Source organism: Leucopleurus acutus (genome assembly GCF_964270905.1).
Source record: "Leucopleurus acutus genome assembly, chromosome: 6".
In the NCBI taxonomy this organism is placed as follows: Eukaryota; Metazoa; Chordata; class Mammalia; order Artiodactyla; family Delphinidae; genus Leucopleurus; species Leucopleurus acutus.
Window position 1 is genome coordinate 38,959,312 of NC_139149.1, and position 24,107 is coordinate 38,983,418.

Below are 24,107 nucleotides of genomic sequence, written 5' to 3' on the forward strand. Positions count from 1 at the left end.
ATTCTGAGGGTTGTCTTTTGGTCTTGTTTATGGTTTCCTTTGCTGTGCAAAAGCTTTGAAGTTTCATTAGGTCCCATTTGTTTATTTTTATTTTTATTTCCATTTCTCTAGGAGGTGGGTCAAAAAGGATCTGGCTGTGATTTATGTCATAGAGTGTTCTGCCTATGTTTTCCTCTAAGAGTTTGATAGTGCCTGGTCTTATATTTAGGTCTCTAATCCATTTTGAGTTTATTTTTGTGTATGGTGTTAGGGAGTGTTCTAATTTCATTCTTTTCCATGTAGCTGTCCAGTTTTCCCAGCACCACTTATTGAAGAGGCTGTCTTCTCTCCATTGTATATTCTTTCCTCCTTTATCAAAGATAGGGTGTCCATATGTGCATGGGTTTATCTCTGGGCTTTCTATCCTGTTCCGTTGATCTATATTTCTGTTTTTGTGCCAGTACCATACTGTCTTGATTACTGTAGCTTTGTAGTATAGTATGAAGTCAGGGAGCCTGATTCCTCCAGCTCCATTTTTCGTTCTCAAGATTGCTTTGGCTATTCAGGGTCTTTTGTGTTTCCATACAAATTGTGAAATTTTTTGTTCTAGTTCCGTGAAAAATGCCATTGGTAGTTTGATAGGGATTGCATTGAATCTGTTGATGGCTTTGGGTAGTAGAGTCATTTTCACAATGTTGATTCTTCCAATCCAAGAACATGTTGTATCTCTCCATCTCTTTTTATCATCTTTAATTACTTTCATCAGTGTCTTATAATGTTCTGCATACAGGTCTTTTGTCTCCTTAGGTAGGTTTATTCCTAGATATTTTATTATTTTTGTTGCAATGGTAAATGAGAGTGTTTTCTTAATTTCACTTTCAGATTTTTCATCATTAGTGTATAGGAATGCCAGAGATTTCTGTGCATTAATTTTGTGTCCTGCTACTTTACCAAATTCATTGATTAGCTCTAGTAGTTTTCTAGTAGCATCTTTAGGATTCTCTATGTATAGTATCATGTCATCTGCAAACAGTGACAGCTTTACTTCTTCTTTTCCAAATGGATTCCTTTTATTTCTTTTTCTTCTCTGATTGTTGTGGCTAAAACTTCCAAAACTATGTTGAATAATAGTGGCGAGATTGGGCAACCTTGTGTTGTTCCTGATCTTAGTGGAAATGCTTTCAGTTTTTCACCATTAAGATTGATGTTGGCTGTGGGTTTGTCATATATGGCCTTTATTATGTTGAGGAAAGTTCCCTCTATGCCTACTTTCTGCAGGGTTTTTATCATAAATGGGTGTTGAATTTTGTCAAAAGCTTTCTCTGCATCTATTGAGATGATCATATGGTTTTTCTCCTTCATTTCGTTAATATGGTGTATCACGTTGATTGATTTGCGTATATTGAAGAATCCTTGCATCCCTGGGATAAACCCCACTTGATCACGGTGTATGATCCTTTTAATGTGCTGTTGGATTCTGTTTGCTAGTATTCTGTTGAGGATTTTTGCATCTATGTTCTTCAGTGATATTGGCCTGTAGTTTTCTTTCTTTGTGACATCCTTGCCTGGTTTTGGTATCAAGGTGATGGTGGCCTCGTAGAATGAGTTTGGGAGTGTTCCTCCCTCTGCTATATTTTGGAAGAGTTTGAGAGGGATAGGTGTTAGCTCTTCTCTAAATATTTGATAGAATTCGCCTGTGAAGCCATCTGGTCCTGGGCTTTTGTTTGTGGGAAGATTTTTAATCACAGTTTCAATTTCAGTGCTTGTGATTGGTCTGTTCATATTTTCTGTTTCTTCCTGGTTCAGTCTCAGCAGGTTGTGCATTTCTAAGAGTTTGTCCATTTCTTCCAGGTTGTCCATTTTATTGGCATAGAGTTGCTTGTAGTAATCTCTTATGATCCTTTGTATTTCTGCAGGACACACATGCTTTTTAACCTGATGATTTTACTGCATTTGGCTGTGTGTACAGCCAAATAAAAGAAATCACTACTAAGAATTTCTCTGGGGAGTTTCCCTGGTGGTCTAGTGGTTAAATTCGGCACTTTCACTGCTGTGGCCCGGGTTCAATCCATGCTGCATGGCCAATAAATAAATAAATAAGAATTTCCCTGGATATACATGAAAAAATATACGTAGGTTTGTGTATGTGTAAATGTGTGTGTGAGTGTGTGGAGTGACTCTATCTTTACACCTATGGGTGTTCGTTGGAGCATTGTTTGTAAAAAAACTAAAACTGGATACAATCAGAGTCTATCAATGGGGATTAGGCAAATTATAGGAAGATGACTTAATAAAACAATGTAAAATTATTAAAAAGGATGAGTTAGATTTGTATGAAAGTAAATGGTAATACCTCATAATATAAGTGATGAAAGCAAAGGGTGGCATAGTATATCTAGTATGATCCTTTTGCCATAAAATAAGAATAAAAATATATAGGTGAGAGAGAGATGCAAGTATATACAGTGCACCCCCCGCCTCCCCCCCCCCCCCCACTGTAAGATATAGAAGCGACCATAAATCAGTTACATTTTGGAGAAAGCTTGAGAATTGAGACTGGAGCAGAGAGAAAATATTTTATTTTTCATTTTGTACCTTTTTAGATTTTCTAACCAAATACATTATTAATTTCATTTGATAAAAATCCCAACAAGGTTATCTGAGCAGGGATATTGTAGTCCAACTCTTATTTTCTTCTTTATACTTCTCTGCATTAAAAAAAAAAAGCATGCTATTAAATAGTTCATTTAAATATATATATCTTCCTCACTCTTTTTCTTGCAAGCTGAGAATCAAAGTTGAATTTCTCTATCAGTTATATAAATAAGGCCTGCCAGATTTAAAGAGAAATTAAAAGAAACTTTTTTTGTTGTTGTTGCGTATGCGGGCCTCTCATTGTTGTGGCCTTTTCCGTTGCGGAGCACAGGCTCCAGACGCGCAGGCCCAGCGGCCATGGCTCACGGGCGCAGCTGCTCAGCGTTAGGTGGGATCTTCCCAGACCGGGACACGAACCCATGTCCCCTGCATCGGCAGGTGGACTCTCAACCACTGCGCCACCAGGGAAGCCCAAAAGAAACATTTTTTAACAGAGAAAGTATATAAAGATGAGACCACTGATGCACATCTCAATAAATACCCCTATTGTAAAATAACAATGGATTTTCTGGTCAACTTTTTCAGGTGATTTTTCTGCTTATATCAGTGCACATCTGGGGATGATTCATATGTCTTTAGTTAAACACTTTAAAAAATAAAAGTATATATATGTATACAAGTATATATAAAGTATATATATGTCTAAGAGTACACAAAAGTACATAAAAGAAACCTGGTGGTTATGTTCACCAAGTACTTTATTTTATACAAACAAATTTGAACTATACTAGAGAATACCTAATCAGATATTAATATTTAGCTGTAATAATATTTAAGACTGTTTTAAAGAACATTCAGCATCAGAATAAAGTTAAGGTACATCTCCAAATAGATTAAGATGTTTCCCCAAAAGTAGCATCACTTCAAAAACAAAAATTTCCAAAATAGTACAAAAAGAAAAAGAAGTTTTGAATACCTTATATCTACTACACAGATTGAATTGCTAGTTAAAACTTGCCAACAGCCACCATACATGCACTACAAGTGCTAAAATGCAGAAACAGACAATAGCTAGGCTAATAATACATATGGAAATGGATTAGAGTTAGAGACATTAGTATGAACTCCTGCTTAGCTTAATATAGATACACATAGTTACATATAGAAATATTTATAGATCATATATTGTGGTAGCAAAGGAATACAGATATCTGTATGAAAATAAAGATCATCTCTTACATCATAACAGAAAAAATTAACTTAAAATAGATCACAGACCTAAAGTTAAAACTTACCTATAGGGGCTTCCCTGGTGGCACAGTTGGGTTGGGAGTCCGCCTGCCGATGCAGGGGACTCGGGTTCGTGCCCCGGTCCAGGAAGATCCCACATGCCACGGAGTGGCTGGGCCCGTGAGCCATGGCCGCTGAGCCTGTGCATCCGCAGCCTGTGCTCCGCAATGGGAGAGGCCACAACAGTGAGAGGCCCGCGTACCGCAAAAAAAAAACCCCAAAAAAACTTACCTATAAAACTTCTAAAAAAAATATAAGAATAAAAATAATTGTATCCCTGGGATAGGCAAAGATTTTTAGACAGAACACAGAAAGCAGAAAGTACAAACCATAAATTTTAAAAATTCATAAATTTTATTTTATCAAATTTAAAACATTTGCTCTTTGAAAGACATCACTATGAAAATGAAAGGCAAACCACAAAACAGAAGAAAATATTTCTAATATGTAGTTCTGACACAGGACTTTATTAAGAATACATAAAGACATATCACAACTCAATAGTAAGACAAAAAGCTACTTAATAAATGAGGAAAAGATTTGAAAATACAGGTCAGAAAAGAACACATGACAGCCAATAAGTATATGAAAATGTATTCAACATGTTGTCATAAGGGAAACAAAAACTAAAATCATAATGAGATCCTATTACATATCCATTGAAATAGCTGACATTAATAGGATTAACAAAATCAAACATTGGTGAGAATATGAAGTAACTGGAATTTTCATACTGTTTTGTTGGGAATATAAAATGATAAAATCAAATTGGAAAAATGTTTAGGAGCTTCCTATAAAGTTAGACATATAACTACTATAAAACCCAGCCATTTTACTTCTAGGTATTTGCCCAAGAGAAATAAAAGAAAATATAGCCACACAAAAGCTTGAATACAAATGTTCATAGCAGCATTTTTCATGATACAAAAATACTAGGGGTGGTCCCCAAACATCTATTAAACAGCTGAATAGACAAAGTGGGATATGCCCATACAAAGAAATACTACCCACCAATAAAAAAGATCAAACTACCAATTTATGCAACAAAATAGAGGAATCTCAAAATTATTATATTGATTGAAAGAAATAAGAGTATATTCTTTATTTTTCCATTTGTTTGAAATTTAGGAAATGCAAACCAGCTTATAATGACAGAAAGTAGACTGATGACAAAGGCAGGGGGTAGAATGGATTTTTAAAGGGGTGAGAGGATATTTTGGCAGGGAGGGGAGATAAAAATATTCTGTTTCTCAATTGCAGTGATGTTTCTTGGGTGTATACAGATACCAAAGCTCAAGTTACTGTATTTATTACATGTATGCACTTTATTGTACATAAATTATATTGCAACAAAATTGTTGCTTTTAAGGGTCACGTACCTGTTGTTTTGGAGAGAAATCAGCAAGAATTGAGAGGAAAATACACCAGAGTTGGAGTGTAGGGTGGGAGCCAAGCTTTAGAACTAGCTGATTCATATCAGGAAGAAAGACGCTAAGAGAAAGGTACACTGGGTCCTAATTGTAACAGTCAGGCAACTTACCAGCTCTGACTCTGCCATCTTCAAAGATTCTAGTGTCTCTGATAGAAGATGTTATCTAAGCAAGTTGCAGCCTCTGATCCAAGCCTTCCTTAACTCCCCCCCACCATGCTCCCCAGTAAAGCTATGGGTTCTGAGCTTAACACCTTAGAACCGTGCCAGGTAAATTATAAGATATTGTCTGTTAACCTAATGTCTCAAGTAGCGATGCCTGAAAATTGTTTAATGGCCTTTTCCATCTCCACCCCCCCACCCATCTGAAACCTTTGAATTTCAACAGGGTGCGCCTGTACTCAGTAGTGGAACCCACAGTGAGAACTCTCTCTGAAGGTATAATGCAGGCACTGTGGCTGGGGAAGGGCAGGGCTGGATTTGGTCAGGGAAGCTTTGGGCTCGGATCCTGCATCCATGAAATGCTTTTCCCTCTAACACTAAGCTCAGCCCTGCCGAGTCGTAAAAGAATGCAGACCAAGGTTTTTAATGAAAGGAAAATCTTACGTAGACAAGATGAGTTTTCACCTTTACAAACTTTTTATGGCACTAAAACTAGGACTCCAACTCACACAGAATCAGTGTGTCTTGGAAAAATGTCTCTTTTATGGACAGTTTCTGAGTTCTCCCTCTATTGCCTGGATCCAGTAGAGGACTCAGGTGCACAGATGGGGTGCACATACCCTATGTGACCTCCCCAGAACCCTGACCTCGTTCTTTCTTTCTTTTTTTTGGCTTCATTGGGTCTTCGTTGCTGCATGCGGGCTTTCTCTAGTTGCGGTATGGGGGCCACTCTTCATTGTGGTGCATGGGCTTCTCATTGTGGTGGCTTCTCTTATTGCAGAGCACGGGCTCTAGGTGCACGGGCTTCAGTAGTCACAGCACGCGGGATTCAGTAGTTGCAGAACGTGGGCTCAGTAGTTGTGGCATGTGGACTCAGTAGTTGTGGCTCTTGGGGTCCAGAGCGCAGGCTCTACAGTTGTGGTGCACCGGCTTAGTTGCTCCGCGGCATGTGGGATCTTCCCGGATCAGGGATTGAACCTGTGTCCCCTGCGTTGGCAGGCAGATTCTTAACCACTGCACTACCAAGGAAGTCCATGACCTAGTTCTTTCAACTACTTGCCTGTCTGTAAAATGAACCTAATAGGATCAAAGCATATATATATATCAAAACTGGTGTGTTATTTTGAGTGGGCAGCTCTTAAATTGCTCTCCTATGGGAAATGTTAACATCTGAAGCAATCAAAAATTATATGTATAGTAATTGTTTCACAAACTGATAATTTTCCCCCTCCTCTCCTCTTTCCTTCCCTCATTGCAAGCCATAGTGGTTTGAGTTGTGTTCTCCAAAAGATATGCTGAAGTTCATACCCCCAATATCTGGGAATGTGATTATTTGAAAATAGAGTCCTTGCAGGTGTAATTAGTTAAGGATCTTGAGATGAAGTCTTCCTGGGTTTGGAGTGAACCCTAAATTGAATGATTGGTATCTTTATAAGAGGAGACACAGAAAAAGAGCCATGCAAAGAGAGAGGCAGAGATTGGAGTGATGGCAGCTACAAGCCGAGGAAGGCCAAGGATTGCTGGGAGACAGCAGCCGCTAGCAAGAAGCGAGTAAAGATTCTCCCTGAGAGTCTTCAGAGGGAGCATTGCTCTGGTCTGGACTGCTGGCCAACAGAACTCTGAAAGACTAGATTCCTGTTGTTTTCAGCCACCAAGTCTGTGGTCATTTGTTATGGCAGCCCTGGGAAAGTAATACACGGGCCAATCCTGTCAACCCACCCAGATCACCAACAGTAGTTTATTTAAACCATGCCCCAAAGCTATGTCAGAGAAACAAGACACTGAAACTAGAGTCAAGAGTTTTTCGTAAGTCCACTTGAAGGTAAAAGCAAAAGTCTAAGTGATAGCATGTAGAGAAAAGACAAAGGCTGGTAAGATTCCCAATGGCTACAACTCTTTTGGAAAATAATTGTGTATTATCTTGCAAAGCTGAAGATGTGCACAACCTTTGACTGAACATGACTGCTGCAACGGAGAGAAACTGTTGCACATGAAGGCAAATGCAGGAACTTCTTGAAAACATCATTGCTCCTAATAGCCACAAACTGGAAAAAATCCAAATTTCCATCAACAGGATGACAACAAATGAAATGCACTACATACTTACAAATGGCATGTTATTCTACAGTGAATATTCATGAACTATAGCTACATGCAACAAACTGAATGACTTTTTCAAACATAATGTTGAACCAAAAAAAGCAAGACAAGAAGAATGTATACTCAGTATGATTCCATCTATAGAGAATCCTGAAAATAGCCCTCAAAACTAAATTATATTATTTGGAGATACATCTCTGGGTGATAAAACTATAAAGCAGAGCAAGAAAGTGATTACTATCGAATTTAGGATAGAAGTTAACTCTAAGGGGAAGTAAGTGGTTATGATGGGGAAGAAGTATACCGGGGATGGGGGCTTGGGGGTGAGCTGTAAACACATTGGTGACATTTCTTTTTAGTAAGCTATGTGGTGGTTTCACAGATGTTTATATTTTTATTTTCTATACTTTTATTCATTATACTCTCTTATATATAAAATATTTAAAATATTTTTAATGATTTTTTTGGAAAGGGGTAAAAGATAAAAAAAGAAAAGAATCCATAGATGCTTTAAAAGCATAAAATGTTCCTCGAAGATATTTGTCTGTTTTCATATGGTTCTTTCACATTATCTTTCCTGCTCTAATTTCCAGTCTGTCAGCTAAAGTCTTAGTCAAGGCATTTTCTACTGAAATCTAAGATTCTGAAAAAGAAGGAATATGATGAAAAAGCTCAACAAATCTTAATTGTTGCCTCAAGGTCGGGCTATACAGGGGATGTGGTATTTAGCGTTACCGCAGGCAAGCTCCCTGGAGGCTGCTAAGTGGTGGCTGAGATTGGTTGGAGATGAGGGTAGCTATGTTAGAGGGAGGCCAGCTCACATGTCACACTTTGCCACTTCCAAGGGCTTTCCACATGGTCTCCTTCAAGCCTCACCCAAGTCCTGTGAAAAGTTCTTGCTTCTTCTCTTTTACTCATGAGATTGCTAAGCTGCAGAGAACTTAAAGGACTTTGTCCAGAGTCTCAAGTTCAGGAAATGACAGGGCCAGGATTGGAAACAAGGTTTTCTCCATCCTACTGCAGTGACTTTTAAAAAAAAATTTTTATTTTATATTGGAGTATAGTTGATTAACAATGTTGTGTTAGTTTCAGGTGTACAGCAAAGTGATTCAGTTATACATATACATGTATCTATTCTTTTTCAAATTCTTTTTCCATTTAGGTTATTACAGAGTATTGAGCAGAGTTCTCTGTGCTATACAGTAGGTCCTTGTTGGTTTTCTATTTTAAATATAGCACTGTAATGCAGTGATTTTTAATGGAGTTCTGCCTCAAACGTACAGCCATCAACATACTTGTGTGGGAGACTCGGTGGTACTGAACCGATTTGATGCAGTCATCTCAAACTCAGGCTGTGGAGACACAGCTGAAAGCCAGCAGGCTTGGAGGGGCTGTGCAGAAGACAGACAAGGTTAAGCTAATCACAGTACATCTGAAGACTTTTGTCTTTTGTAAAGGCTTGTACTCATGGCACAATCAAAAGACAAAATTAATACTGCTTGTGGTGGTTTGTGCTCTTAGCAAAGTCCTCTGTTTACCTTCCACGTGGTTGATATTCCATCTCCCCCCTAAATACTTACACCCTCCCAGCCAAGCCCTGGTTCTTTACAAACCGAAAGCAGTGAATTACTCGGTGAAACATTTCAGATAAACAGATGTAATCAGATCTCTGTTTGGACTTCAGGCTGGAGAAAGTGTGCAGAGCCTGACTGTTTCATATTGTTGTCTTTGATGCCAATAAATCGACCATTTGCAATACTGCTGCTGCCAAGAAATCCCCCAGGCCCTTGCGTGGTTTCAACAGAGGATATATGAAAAGACTGAACAAACAGCAGTGTTTTATCCTCATTCCTGTCCTCAAAGCTTTTGCAAACTTAAGCAAGCCCTTTTTCATGATATCCTCAACCCAGCATGGAAGTCTACTGAAACCATTCCTGGTACTGATACTTTCAGTTTGGGAGTTGAGGGGCAAACATTTGCATCTCTTAAATGCTTTGATAAAATAATGGAAATAAAATAGAACCTTAAGTGAAACACAAACTAAGGTCCCAGTGGACATATTTCTCTTAAATTTCACAGTTGTTTCTCTCCTACACACTGCACATGGCCTTAGACACAGGCCAATGAGTTACCAGTTTTGTAGAATGGCAAAGCTTTGTGAAGACCGTTAGAATCTGTGGGACAGAGACAAAGCAAAGATGGCAATGTATAGAAAAGAGCACATGGTGGCAAAGGTGTTTGCTTATTATCTGTTGAGCTGCATGCGATGCTCTGTCTAGGTATAATTCACTCCCTACTCTACCATGGGTCTGACTGCCTGGTGGATAGGTCAAAACAGCCTTCAGAGCACCTCCTTCTCTCTCCAGCTCTCCCTGAGAGTTACCTCCATAGTACAATTTTACATACCCTCATCATGTAACGTAATCTTTCCAACGTCACCATACTTCATCTGAAATGAAATACAAGAAGAGAATGAGTTGGAATCTTAGTGTAAACCTTTTGAAGAATTAGGAAGCCCTACATTTAGAGCTTATCTTTTAAATTGGAATGGCACATGTATCACATAATCGATATATGAAAAGAAGGCAATTGGTTCATTTTAAGAATCTGGTGGATTTTAAGGAAAGGCCGTGGAGAGAATGATTGTCTTCTTGAGCTAGACTCCAGCAGTCCTGAAATATATGACTCTGGTAAACAGAGTAACATTCACATTCTTTTCTTAGTGTTTTGCTGGTACATGTACAGGAAAATGAGTCTACAGCCAAGACTGAAAATTACTGGAACATCACTGTGATCGATGAATACAAAACAAACAAACAACATTTAACCTCCCTTCAAGGAGCTTCAGATTCTACTAAGGAAAATATACTTTTAAAATTTATTGACATGCTTTAAAAAGGCATTAAATGACACAATCACTGATAAATTCCACATTGCTTTTATCTTCCTGTCTATCCTGTCTTATCTCTTACTCTCTAGTAATAAAATGGTTGAAAACCAGAGAAAAAGAGAAATCAACACCTTGAAATAAAAAGTAGAAACAACGAGGGTCACTTAATAATATGCTTTGCTACAGATTCCTTTAATCACATGGAAAAGGAATTTCTTCTTGAGAAACAAAATGTAGCCACCAAGTGTCCAGGAATTATTACAAATGCTTGGGGAGTGTGGTAAATGCGAAAACTGGGCATTAAGAACCGATAGCGCTGACTTTATTTAAGGCTGTCGATGCTCACTTATTTGGTGATAAAATCAAAACCCAGGGCTCTCCCATTAGCTGGATTTCATCTCTGCCTTCCCCACTCAACCACACAGCTCTGACCCGACACCCGTGCTGTACCGTGAGGAACCAAGTTGGCCTTGTTAACAGGCTATGCCAAGTGCCGGGGCAGCCCCGGAGGAGGAAATCTGATTCCAATCTGGGGCTGAAAGTACCATCCCCCCTGCCAGGTTTACTGAGAGCATATTACTCATTTTTAGTTAATTTCTCAGCCTGCAGAATAATTCGGCACATGTGCGCTGTGTATGTTCTCTCAGCTACTTCCTTAGAGACCCTGACCTTGAGGGGATAGTTGTAGTTGGCGAGAAAAGTTAATGAATGACAATCATAGTTAAAATATCCTAGTTGTGTAAGAAAATGCATGCATTAAAACTAAAGGAAGAACAAACACAAGAGAAGTGGATTAATACATTTTTCTTGTCTCGGACTTCTTAATGTCGAGGTCTGAAGCACCATGGGGCTAAGGAAGTGAAATGCAATGGTTCTCAAAACACATGTGCTGGGAAGAAACATAGTTATAGCAAGTCAGTGTGGGAGAAGCCATCCGTTCATGCGAAAGCCATACCTTCTTCCTACAGATTTTAAATCTGCTTCTTCTGGATAGACTTCTTGGAGGTGTACTGGAAATCTTGAAGGAGATTTTGCAGGCTTTGCCTTCCATCCTTTCCAAGTGTATTCCTTTTAAATATTAATATTGTTGCCATTGCCTACATGATTGTAGCGTCCATGATTCAGAAAAACATGTAATGATCAAAACTCCTATGAATTCAGTAGTGTTATATATGTATATATATGTTATGTTATATCTATGTATTTATATTTATATATTTATAATGTTTTACATGTTTATGTGTGTGCGTATTTATGTAATTAAGTGCAGTTGCATTTGCATACATTTGAAAAATATGATTCATACAGGTCACATGAATATCTCCACGTTTTGCAGCCTCTGGTTATCCTTAACTTTGATAGCTCAGAAAAATTCCCAGGACCCCATCTTAGGTGTCTGCAGTATGTCCAGCCCCTCCCACTATGTTCCTGACGATTCCTGGAAAGGATACTTTTCCTTCTAACTCTATTCTCCTTTTCCCACTCCCCACCTTGCCTTCACAGCTGCGGTCCTTCTATCTAAATCCATCACCCCATGCATGAACACACGTTCTTCCTTTTCATTTGCTAATATATCCCTAATACACTACTGTAATATATACAACTTTCATTCAAGATTTGGGAGAACCTAGAGGGGTGGGATAGGGAGGGTGGGAGGGAGGGAGACGCAAGAGGGAAAACATATGGGGATATATGTATATGTATAACTGATTCACTTTGTTATAAAGCAGAAACTAACACAACATTGTAAAGCAATTATACTCCAATAAAGATGTTGACAAAAAAAGAATACATATAAAGCACATAATACAATGCTTGGTACATAGTAAGCTTATCATATAAAAAAACTTTTTTATAAAAATTAAAAGATTTGGGAGAAATAGAAGGGTGTAATCACACCTCAGCAAAGGAGGCAAATTTAAAATTGAGTAGCATATATCTCTGTTCAGTCATCTGTCCAGCATTCCTTACCAAACGTTATTTCTCCTCCCTCTCTCTCTCTCTGTCTCTTTGCAGGATCTAGGCTGGCTCCATTTCACTGGGATCTGCTCTCTTCTAACCAAGAATTTCTCCCATGTCTAACACCCCTCCTTCCACACCACTCCTCCCTCCCCACCTCAGATTCCTCCACCAAGTAATCAGATTTCCACCTGCTCTGTCTTTGGGCGTCAGGTGTAAAATGAAAATCTCTGTAATTTCATTGCACGAAGAAATTTTAATCCCTTCTTTGTTACTATCCTGGGCACTATGATTAATTTAAAAAGCCCCATTAAGTAGTGTCTTTCTTCCTGCTTTCCCAGAACAATCTACCCAAATGTCAGTCAACTTGTAACATCTCACTTTTTCCTCCCTGCCACAAATAAGGCTGAGAACTATTTATTTAGCTGCAGCAATGCTTGCTGCACGCCTTTGAATCGAATCCTGTGCAGTGTGGCCCCATCAGTGGTCCACAAACACTCCTCCCTGGAAACAGATGATCTATACATTCCTAAAACTATCTAGTGAGCAAATATGACCTTTGAGGCAGTTTGGTGAAAACTTTCTTTTCTCTCCACTTTATCATGAATTTTCCTCCTTTCCCTTCTCCTCACGTGCTTTCTATAATGAAGCTAAAGGATACTTGCAGAGAAAGGGGTAAAAGAAAGCTAGTAAAGTGTTCATTCTCCCAGAGGCGTTACATTTTAATGCACAACACAGTCTTAAGCCAAGATAGCTTAAAACGAGACTATCTCTGGCTGTGGGATATTAATCACCCAAAAGCCAGTGGAGAATATGTCTTTGGGGGAAAGGAGCCTTGGGAATCATGCAGCATAACATGACTTCCTATGCCATCTTCTCACTCGTTCCTCCTTTCGTAGACTAGCTTACTTAATAGAGAAATTAAAATGGATGAGATCCAAGTAAAATCCTGTTTTCCTCCTCCAATCCAGACTACTGGTTGACAATCTCATTATACTTCTTTCATTGTCCTCCAAATTGATCACAGCCCTGAATTCCTAGTAGGTGCTAAATATATTCTTATAATAAATCCCAGTGCCCAGATCTTAATAGAGCATTGATCTATTTCCAAAAGTCAGAAAGAGGCATTTTTCTTCTCCCGAAAGGAAGTTAATCAAATGGAGAACTCACTAATCAGGACGTAGACTTGCATTTTGGAATAGTGCCAAGTAAATATTCAGTGACTGGCATTATGTTGCAGTGGTTAGGATTTTGAATCGGGATCAGATCCCCTGGGTCTGCAACTCAGCTCTGACACTAAGCAGGTGACCCAGGGCAAGTTATTTAATATGTCTGGTTTAGTTTCATCATAGGTGAAATGGGAATAATAAGGTAGCTTCCCTATGGGTTTGGTGCAGGAATGAAATGAGGCAATTCCGGGTTAGTGCTTAAAACAGAATATAGCAATAAATTCAAATGTGCCTCCTCATGTCTGCATTCAGAGACATCTGAGTTATGGATGTAGAGATCAAGGTGACTGTGGGGCTGAATTCAGAAATTACAAAGAGAAGTGCAATGAATTGGCTACACAACTCTTGAACTCCCAGCCTCTTTGAAACTATCAAATGGAAGGAGAGGAGAAAGAGAGTAACCATTTATGAAGGGATTTCTTTGGAGGCAGCCATTGTAGGTTCTGAGCCCCTACAATTCCTTTTGGGGTGGGAAGTTGGGGCGTGTGGTCTTATTTTCCTTGAATCCACTGTTTTTTAGTGAGAAAGGGCTTCAACAGGACCACTTTGAGATCTTGATGTACCTTGTCTGGGGCTGGAGGACATTGTGGAGAAGACCTGACTCCTGCTCTGTTCATTACTAGGGCTGTTGAGACAGAGATCAGCTAAGTGCTTGGGTAGCACAGGAAGGACCGTGCTGCTGGGTTAGGGGCAGCTGCAGAGCCGTTATTTGTCAGGGCAAAGGATGCAGCAGCATTCTCCATTAACCAGAGGCAGACTACCCAGAAGAGAGAAAGTTTCCTAGTACTACTACTGTCAGACACAGTTGCCTGAGAGGGCTGGAGCCCCCCACAGCTAAAGCTGACAAGGAGTGGCATTGTGTTAGAGGCTGTGAAAAGGATCACATGTGACCACCTATTATAAAGAGGCATATATTGCTTCAAGTTTACTGCAAGAGGGCGGGTCCATCCAAGCCTCTACAGTGAGATTTGGGAAGAATCAAGAAAGTGTTCCAGGGAGAAATGCCAGCTTTTTCGACATTTGTCAGGTACAGAGAGCTGTTCAAGGAAGACATTTCCTAGCCATCTCTCACCCCTCCCTTCGCCGTAGCTCTGGCCTCAAAGGGTCCGAAACTGGCTAGCAAACCGGCTGGTTGGATTAGGGTTCTTTAGAGAAACAGAACCAGTAGGGCTCTGTTGTGTGTGGAGACAGAGATGATAGAGATAGAGGTAAGATAGCTGTCTAGCGAGATGTTTATTTTAAGGAATCGTGGGACCTGGAAAGTCCAAAATCTGCCGGGTTGGTTGGCAGGCTGGACCTCCAGGAAAGAGCTGCGGCTCGAGGGGTCTGCAGGCAGAATTCCTTCTTGCTCAGAGGTCAGTCTTTGTTTTTTTAAGGCTTTCCTCTGATAGGATGAGGCCCATTCACATTACAGAGGATAATCAGCTTTACTTGAAGTGTGCTGATTTAAATATTAATCTCATCAAAATTTTAAAAGGACAGTGAGATGCCACAAAGAACAAAACAAAAAAAGTGTTTCGATTACTCCATAATTATTCATGCATAATATACCAGTTACAAGTGCCTGGTACCTAGTACATGTTCAATAAATATTCACTATTATTGTTACATATATATACATATATGATAATCTACTATAAATAGGACATAAAATCTATGCTCCTTTATATATATATATATATATATATATATATATATATATATACTTTATATATATATACTTTCTTGATGATGACATATAAAGGTACCCTGACAACCTGAAATAGATGCATACATTTCACTGAACTACTTGATAGGTGGGAAGAACAAAAAAAAATTTGTAAGTATTTACTTCTTTTATGAAGTTATATTCCCATGACTGTGCTTTATGTATTGGTGTTTCACATAAATATATTGCCTGAAATTTACTCTATGGTGGGATAAATATAAACTTTGAAATTTAAATATGTTCATGCCATGGCAAACACAGTTGCCTTTGTTGGTGTTTACTATTGTCTATAGCCTGGGGGCAATATTGACTCAGGTAAACAAATAATTAGCCTGCTCATTTGAAGTAGGAAGGTGGAATTAATGAATTTGCTTACTGTTCTACCCTGCTGCAGACACACAGCCATTTGGGTCTTTGTTCTTTCATTCTCAGTGTCCCTCTCTCTCTCTCTCTCTCTCTCTCTCTCTCTCTCTCTCTCTCTCTCTCTCTCGCTCTCTCGCTCTCTCGCTCTCGCTCTCGCTCTCGCTCTCCATCTACCTTTATCTCCATTCACAATATACCTGCCTACTCTGCTACTCTGGGTTCCAGAAAATATGGTTGCCTATGGTACTTAGTAAAGTGATGAGTCTGAGACACCAGTCAACTTGGCCCAATGCTGATGTTCAAAGGTACATGTTTTAGATGTTATTTTTTTGTCTGTGCAAGCAGCCTTTAAGAGCTGCTTTTAAAATTGAAGATGAAGATCAGTAAGAATAAATTTGATGTCTGGATATAGCAGGCTTGCATTAGGACAGAAATTGGCTCTATTACACAATTAACCCTTTCAATTATAGCCTTAATGGGTCTAATTTGCCCATGGCTTTCTTGACCAACCTTTTCTTTTCTTTTCTTTTTTAAAATTATGTATTGTTCAAGTGATTTTGCTCTAGATTATATAACACTTCATCTAAAATTATTATATAAATCTTTACTCGTTTTAAAAACAATTCTGCTAAAGCACTAGCCCAAGTTGTTCTTTCATCAAAATTAGATAGATGTATATGTGAACTCATGGGATCTGTAACCCAAAATAAATTACTGTAGTGGGGCCACTATTTAAAAACAGAGGTGACTAGAGACGTTAAGAATCTTACTTTCCCGAACAGTAGTGAGAAAGACTTGGCTGCATCCTTTGGCAACATATAGCATGTTAACTAATGTGTCGTTAAGATTTAAACAAGACTCATGCTGGAAAATCAGATGGTTTCAGCAGCCCTATCTTCATTCCACCAGACCACTTTGAAAATAAGATCTACCAAGAGTTTGAAAGTGGGATAGAAAGAATGTAAGCCTCACCGCTGACTTTTCAGTGCTGTGTAAATCAAAAGGATTGCCAGCTAGCAGACAGAATGAACAGGAGTCCACAGTGATGCTGGCAATTACCCTGGTAGATGTCAAGTCTCGGAAATTGAAATTGTGAGACTGTTCTCATATTAAACAGCAGAAAGGAGAGCATCCTCAGATTTTCTATTGAGTCAATTGGCTGATACCTTTTCAACAACCTGTGGCTTTTGGTTAAAGCTCAGAAAAGCACTTTGTTTAAAAAAATCCATGTTTCATTCATCAACTCTCTAGGCAGTAAATCATAACCAATTGATATTCCTTGAACACCTACTAGGAGCCGTGATAGACATTAATAAAATTGGGTAACAGATTTACCCAAGTATGGAATACAAAAATCTGAAATACAAATCAGAAATACAAAAAGGAGACCAACGTACATGAAAAAAGAAAAAAATATAGATTTAGGAAGAAAAAAGGGTAGTAGTAAGAAAGAAGCTGTCGCTTGCATCCTAGGGTTCACTGTGGCTACATCACATTGCCTTGTCAACAAGCCTTGTCAAGATTCTTTTCAGATCCTGAGATCATTTTTATGACAGTTTCTAAGATGCTCTCCTCTCCTCTCTTTCAGAGGGTGGACTCCCCATTCTTCACTCAGCAACCAGAGTTGCTGAAAGGCAGGTCCTACTGATGCTCCGAGAGCTGAAAATGGGAGAAGGTGATGAAACGGACCAGAGTACTCCTTGCCAGCGGGACACAGGGCTTTCCAAGTAGGTAACTGTGACAGTGATCATGCCAAGGGACAGAACAGGAGGTTCCCTCTGGGTAAACAGGACATGCTTCTCCTTGTGAGCCCTGGCTGACCTCCCAAGGGGAAGAGCCAAAGTAATCAGCATCTCTGGCCAGCAAAATCAGCATCAGCAACAACTGAGGCTCAGAGAACTCCCTGGCCTGAGGAGGGACCAGAGCAATGATGCAGCAGTGTTTCTAGGCAGTGAATGATAGTAATACTACAGAGGCTCATTGATTCTCCTTCTGTTCTCCACCGCCCGTCACGTTTTCCTGTGGTAAATATCGATTAGACTGATGGTGATTGGTTATGAAACCAGTTAGCCTGCTGTCCTCAAACAGCAAGAGAGTATTTACAACTTATGTGATATATGAAGATGCAAGGCCCTTTTCATTTTAACTGGGTTCCCAATTAGGACAGAGAATGTTGAGTGGCTGTTGTGGTTTTGTGGGCTTGTTTTTAGCACAGAACTTTCGGCAATCACCATGAACACCTTCCTTATAAATATGGTAAATAAATAAGGAAGGAAGACTTTGGGGCAAACTGGCCTTGGTATCATTTAATTTCTTCTGTGTTTCCGGCCAATTAAATGAATGGGTGTCTGTGGTAATTAAACTCACTTTGATAGTTAGGCACTAAGGATTCTTAACTTGCTGAATGTTAATGAATGTTTCCCAAGTATGGCCCCTGTATCCTCTAAGTACTGCCAAATGGAGTCTTCCTGATCATCATTAAAACCTAGAGTTCTTTAAAAACAGTTCCACATAGATAACTGAAACTAGAAACAGAAATTTGGTTTTGTTGCTTTTCTTTATGACTCTGGGCAGGTTGATGAAATTTGAATTGAAAACAAGTTTTATTATAAGTGAAAACATAGTTGAACTCACTCCTTGGAACTTGAAAGGCCACATATAGCAGTGCACACATTAAAGCCGTAGACAGGAAATAACTCCCGCCTCACCGCAGCTGCCTACAAATAGATAACTCATCAATGCCACACTCTCTTTGCTAATGATTTGAGACTAAGGCAGACAAAAGTTCTGGGCCATCTTGGAGGTGTGCTTTCCACACAGAAGTGTACAATGGTACCACTCTGGGTTTTCCACCAGTAGATGAGCCATATGGAGCATCTTTATCTGGAAACTATGACCCTTTTTTTTCCTTTGACCCCATCAAATAACTTTATTCACACAAACATCCCTTAATTTACAAAGCCTCAGTCATTCATACACATGGGGCGGATCCACAGTGTTCAAGGAATTTAAATATAATGTATCATACCAACCCAACTAAACCAAGTACAAAATAATTCATACGTAAAGTTGTTCCAAGTAGGTCCTAGCTTACCAGCTTCTGTGAAAAAAATAAAGAAAAATAGATTGATTGATTACCTAGTCTTTGAAACTAACCTTGTGCCTAGGTTGAAACCTCCTTCGCATCCATGTTGGCCCTACGTGAATGTAAATCATTGCAACATACTCCCCTTGCTCTGATGGAAAGAGGTGCCTGGAGCACAGAAAGATTGCTTTAAAATGTCCCTAAATAAAGTCCCTTCCTCCTGTGGCCTCCCATGGAAAAAGATGCGGAGGCCTTCTTGCCGTTAGCCCCCGCAAGTCTTAGGGGCCCTGGGAGCTGATGGCCGTGGACTCATCCCTCAGCTGGGATGCTGACGTTAGCCAACCTCAAGGCACACTCCTAGTCCCTCCACCTGTCAGAGCATCTTGCCAGACAGGAGCCCCTGCCATCTAAGCCCTTGATAATTTGTCCCTCAGGCTTGCAGTGCAAACCAGTAAACCAAAACACACTTAGATCAAACACTAATTGTAAACAGTAAGTACTGAAAGAACTATTTCTAGGGCATGGCTTATATACAATTATTTATTTCAAATATTTCAAACACTCAAATGTTTCAGGTGTTCAAATATTTATTTCAGATATTCCCAAAGCCCCTCTTACGGAATCTTCCTTAGAGAGGGAAAAAGGGGATGGAACAGGGAATTAGTGTATCTTGCGTATCCTTTATGTCCTAGGCCCTGCACTAGCTCCCCACATATCATGATTCCATCACTGAAAAGTCATGGCATATTGATGGGGGAAGGTTGCTTCTTCTTGTTTTACTGGACAAAACTACATGAGGCATTAGAACTAATGCAACATATTCTACATTATACAAATCTATTATTTAAATCAGCAAATTCACACTCAGTCACTGAAGTCAAACCTAGCCTTGCCATTTCAGTAACATGTTGAAGGGACCTCTCTGAGCCTTGAGTATTTCTTCATAAAAGGCAGACAATAATCCTGCCGATGAGGGTTGTTGGGAGGATTAAGCTTGATAACATGGGGGAAAAAAACCATAGCATGGGATTTCCCTGGTGGTCCAGTGGTTAAGAATCTATCTTCCAATGCAGGGGACGCTGGTTCGATCCCTGGTTGGAGAACTAAGATCCCACATTCCGTGGGGCAACTAAGCCCGCACACACTGCAACTACTGAGCCCGCACGCTCTGGAGCCCATGCACCACAACTAGAGAGAAGCCCGTATGCCGCAACGAAAGATCCCATGTACCACAACTAAGACCCATCACAGCCAAATAAATAAAATTTTTAAAATGTGTTTAAAAAAATAGCACATTTCCTGGCATTTAATAAATGCCACTTTCTCCTTTTCCTTTCTCCTTCTTCATAGATTAAGAAATATTCACCTCCCTAGTGAGTGGATGGAATGGAAAACAAAAATAACACTTTTTAGTAAGGAAACCTATAAGCTCCCTTAATAAAATTCCAATCCTCCAAGGTTGGCCCTAGAGATTGTTTTATTCCAGCCATTTCATCCATATTCCACATAACAGGGGCAGAACTGAGGACATCCCAGCTAGAGGAAAGAGCAGAACCAAGCCATGCTTTCTCCCTTTAGTTGCATATCTTCAAAGCTCCAATAACACTTGTGCTTACATCCCATCAGTCAGAGCTTAGTTATATGGCTTCACTTAGATGCAAGGCAGCCTGGCTAGTATAGTTTTTATTCATGCAGGCCATGTGCCAGCTAAAAGACAGGCTCTGTTAAAGATAAAGAAGGATACTCTTTGCCACAAAAGAATCAAATTGTACTGTTTGCCACAGAAAGTGTGGCAAGAAGTGTCTTGGATGCTGGATATATTTTGAAGGTAGAGGCAAACAAATCTGTTGATTGATTGAATGTAGAGTGTTAGAAGAATCAAGGATGACTCTATGGTTTCTGGGTTTGAGCATTGAAATGTCAGAGTTGTCTTTTATAGAGTTGGAAAAGACAGCAGTTTTTGTGGTGGGCTAAACCAGGGTTCACTTGGGGGCCTGTGGTTTGAGATGCCCATTATTATATACACACCAGGGAGACAGGTGATATGCAAGAGTTCTGAAGGAAAGTCTGGGATGGAAAATTGATGTGAAAATCATCAAGGAATAGAGGGAGAGTTTCCAGGTCTGACCATGAGAAGCTAATGTTTAGAGATCTAAGCTAATGTTTAGAAGAATGGAGAAACAGACAAAAGACACTGAGGAGAAGCAACCAGTGAAATAGAAAAAAAGTGAGTGTGGTGGTTTGGTGGTGGGAGCATGTGGAAGTTCCTCTGTGGTATTTTTCTTTTTGGAGGGTTGGGGGATAAGAAGCAAAGCAACAGCAGGATGGGAGATAGAGGAGGGTGTGCTAGAGGTTTGAGGATAGAGAAGAAGGTATGAAATAGCTGTGGAGGGATTGGACAGCGTACCTGTTCGTCGCTGATCACCATGGTGGTGGTGTGATAGTTTAAGTAAGCCTTGGGAACACAAAGCATCCACAGAGGAAGAGAAAAACAGCATCTTGGGAAGAGTTCTTATCTTTGGAGCAAGAAGAAGAAGAACCAGTGAATGAAACAGAGACAGATCCATCAAAGAAAAAATCAGAGATCTCAAGCAGAGAAAATGTTTAAGGCAGGACAGCACATAACATAAGAGTATGGATTAGGGAGTCATATTCAAATCCCACATTCATCTCTTTCTGGCTTTGTGACCCTAAGCAAGTAACTCAGCATCCCTCAACTTTACTTTCCCCATTTGTAAGATGGGAAAAATAATAGTACCTGTATGATAGCATTATTGTGAGGATTACATGAGCTATTGTTTATAAAGTACTTAGAATAATGCTGGCTCATAATAAGCCAGCGTTATTATCAGAATTGAGGCAGAAGGGGAGTTGCCAAATGGCCACAGTCAATCTAAATGATGTATGTTGAAAATGGAAATGACCATATTCTCTTTCTCTATAGTGGGAACATGTGCCGTTCCTGGGCTGATGTTTCTGAGTGACACATTCACATATTTCAGTGCCTGAGCTCCCTGTCTGTTCTTGCTTGGCTTTCCTGAGTCATTGGCAATGATTTTGTGCAGAATTTTTCAGGCCAGAGATGTCTTGTTTGAGACTCTGAATTCACCAACCTTAGGATCACCATCTCCAGACTTCAAGATATTCCATTTTCTACTGTTTAAATCATTCAATTTGGGGTTCTCTGCTACCTGCAGTCCAAATTATTCTGTCCAATATGCAACGGAAACAAGGCACTCCTTGATCAGAGTAAGAATACATTGAATCACCTTGTACTTTTTTGATACTTGGAATATTACAATAGAAGGCTCATCTTTGTCTTAATTTTTAACAATTATATACAAACTTCTCAAAGGCAATACATTCCAATATAGTTTTAGAGATATTCAGAAGTTAAATTTACTGTTTTATGATGCAACTGAAAAAAATTCCCAGATGTCTTGATATGTCTTCATTGTTCCCATAATAAATGACTTCTTTAATATATTCAGATGACTTACATTTCAATTAAGATATAATACCTACTTTATAGAAAAAACTTTCACCTATTTGCCTTTATGTTGTTCCTAAATTAATGATTAAAAACTTCTGGTTTCAGCTCAGAGATGTAGAAAGCTGTAAAGAATTTTATTCCCACCCTTACAACAAGAAAAAAGCTGGACCCATCAGAGAACTGAGGTTTCAGGGCAAACAAATAACCTCAAATATGGAGAGAGACAATGCCTTTAGGGATAAATAGCACCTGAGCATTTACTTACCTGTGGCAGATTCTGCCAGTCTCCACATAAGACAGTAAGAAGATACAGCTAAAATGTTTCCAGAAATTGCTAGAGGCTGAGTGTGGGCTAGTGTGAGAATGTAAAACCTCTGGGTGTGGCAGATATAGAGGTGTTTGCGCATTCTTGCTGGCAGTGCTCATAGGAAAGACTTGGAAGAATCCTGAGAAAGCTTTTTTCATGGCGCTGACGAGAAAGGGAACAGCAGCCACTGCCCAAACTCTGGCCAAACCCATCTCCTCTATCTCGATTCCAGGAGTGAAAGGCTTCATCTGCTGGGGAAAGAGCAATGAAAACTGTCACCTTAGGGTACTGATGGAAACCCCCTGCACCTGGGGAAGAGCACAGAAAAGAAGCAGCATCCTTCCTCTGGGAGTCATACCATATGAGTATTTCTATTTCTCCTATGGAGAGAAATACCTGCAAGGTCCTGCTCTGCAGCTGATGGGCAGAGTGCTTGGGAAGGCCATCTCCCAGACCCAGGGACAGAGCTCTGCCTGAGACTGAGGCTTAATCAGAACATCAGGGAATGCTCTCCCCTCCCCATCTCCCATCTCCCAACCAGGCTAGCAAGCTTAGAGTAAAATAGCAGTGGAATACAGCTGGGAGAGCTGCAGGAGACTGATCCTTGTGAGGCAACAGTGCAAAGGGAAGATGAAAACCCAAGGAGGGAACAGACGTGGAAAGAAGAACCTCTATCAAGCTAGCCAACGCTGTAAACACAAGGTGTCACTACAGGAATTTTAATCTTAGAGTAACCATAGGAACAACAAACTCCAAACTCTGCCGAATTCCTGGACAGATTAATACAAACCCCATACTTAAGGTCTAGCTGGAGAAAACGGATGCTCATTTCCGGCTATAAAAAATATTTACCCCAGGATCTATAGCCCTACACAAGATGTCTGGCTCTCAACAAAAAAAAATTCTAAGGCAGGTGAAAATGCAAACACACACACACACTCAAAGAAGAGTCAAAGCAAGTATCGGGATCAGACTGGCTATGACACAGACAATGGAACTATCAACAGAGAATTTTAAGTGATTTTGATGAATATGTTATTTGCTCTAATAGAACAAAGAAGATGACATGCAATATCAGGTGAGTAATTCATCAGAGAGATGAAAACTATAAGAAAAAATCAAATGAAAATACTGGAAGTAAAAGAATCAGTAACAGATACAAAGACCTCCAACAGTCTCATCAGTAGACTCAGCACAGCCAAGGAAGGAATCTGTGAATTTGATGATAGGTGAGTGGAAATTGACCAAACTGAAAAACAGAAAACAAAGAATGAATAAAAAGGAATGGAACACCTAATAGTGTGGAACAATTTCAAACAGTGTTAACATATACACATGGAGAAGAGGGCAAAAATAGAGCAGAAGAAATATTTTTTAAAATAATGGCAGAAAATTTTACAAAATTAGTAACAGACATGAAATCACAGATCCAAGAAGCTCACAGAACACCAAGCAGGATAAATATCAAACACACACATACACACACCTAGGCATAATGGTATTCAGATTTCTGAAAAT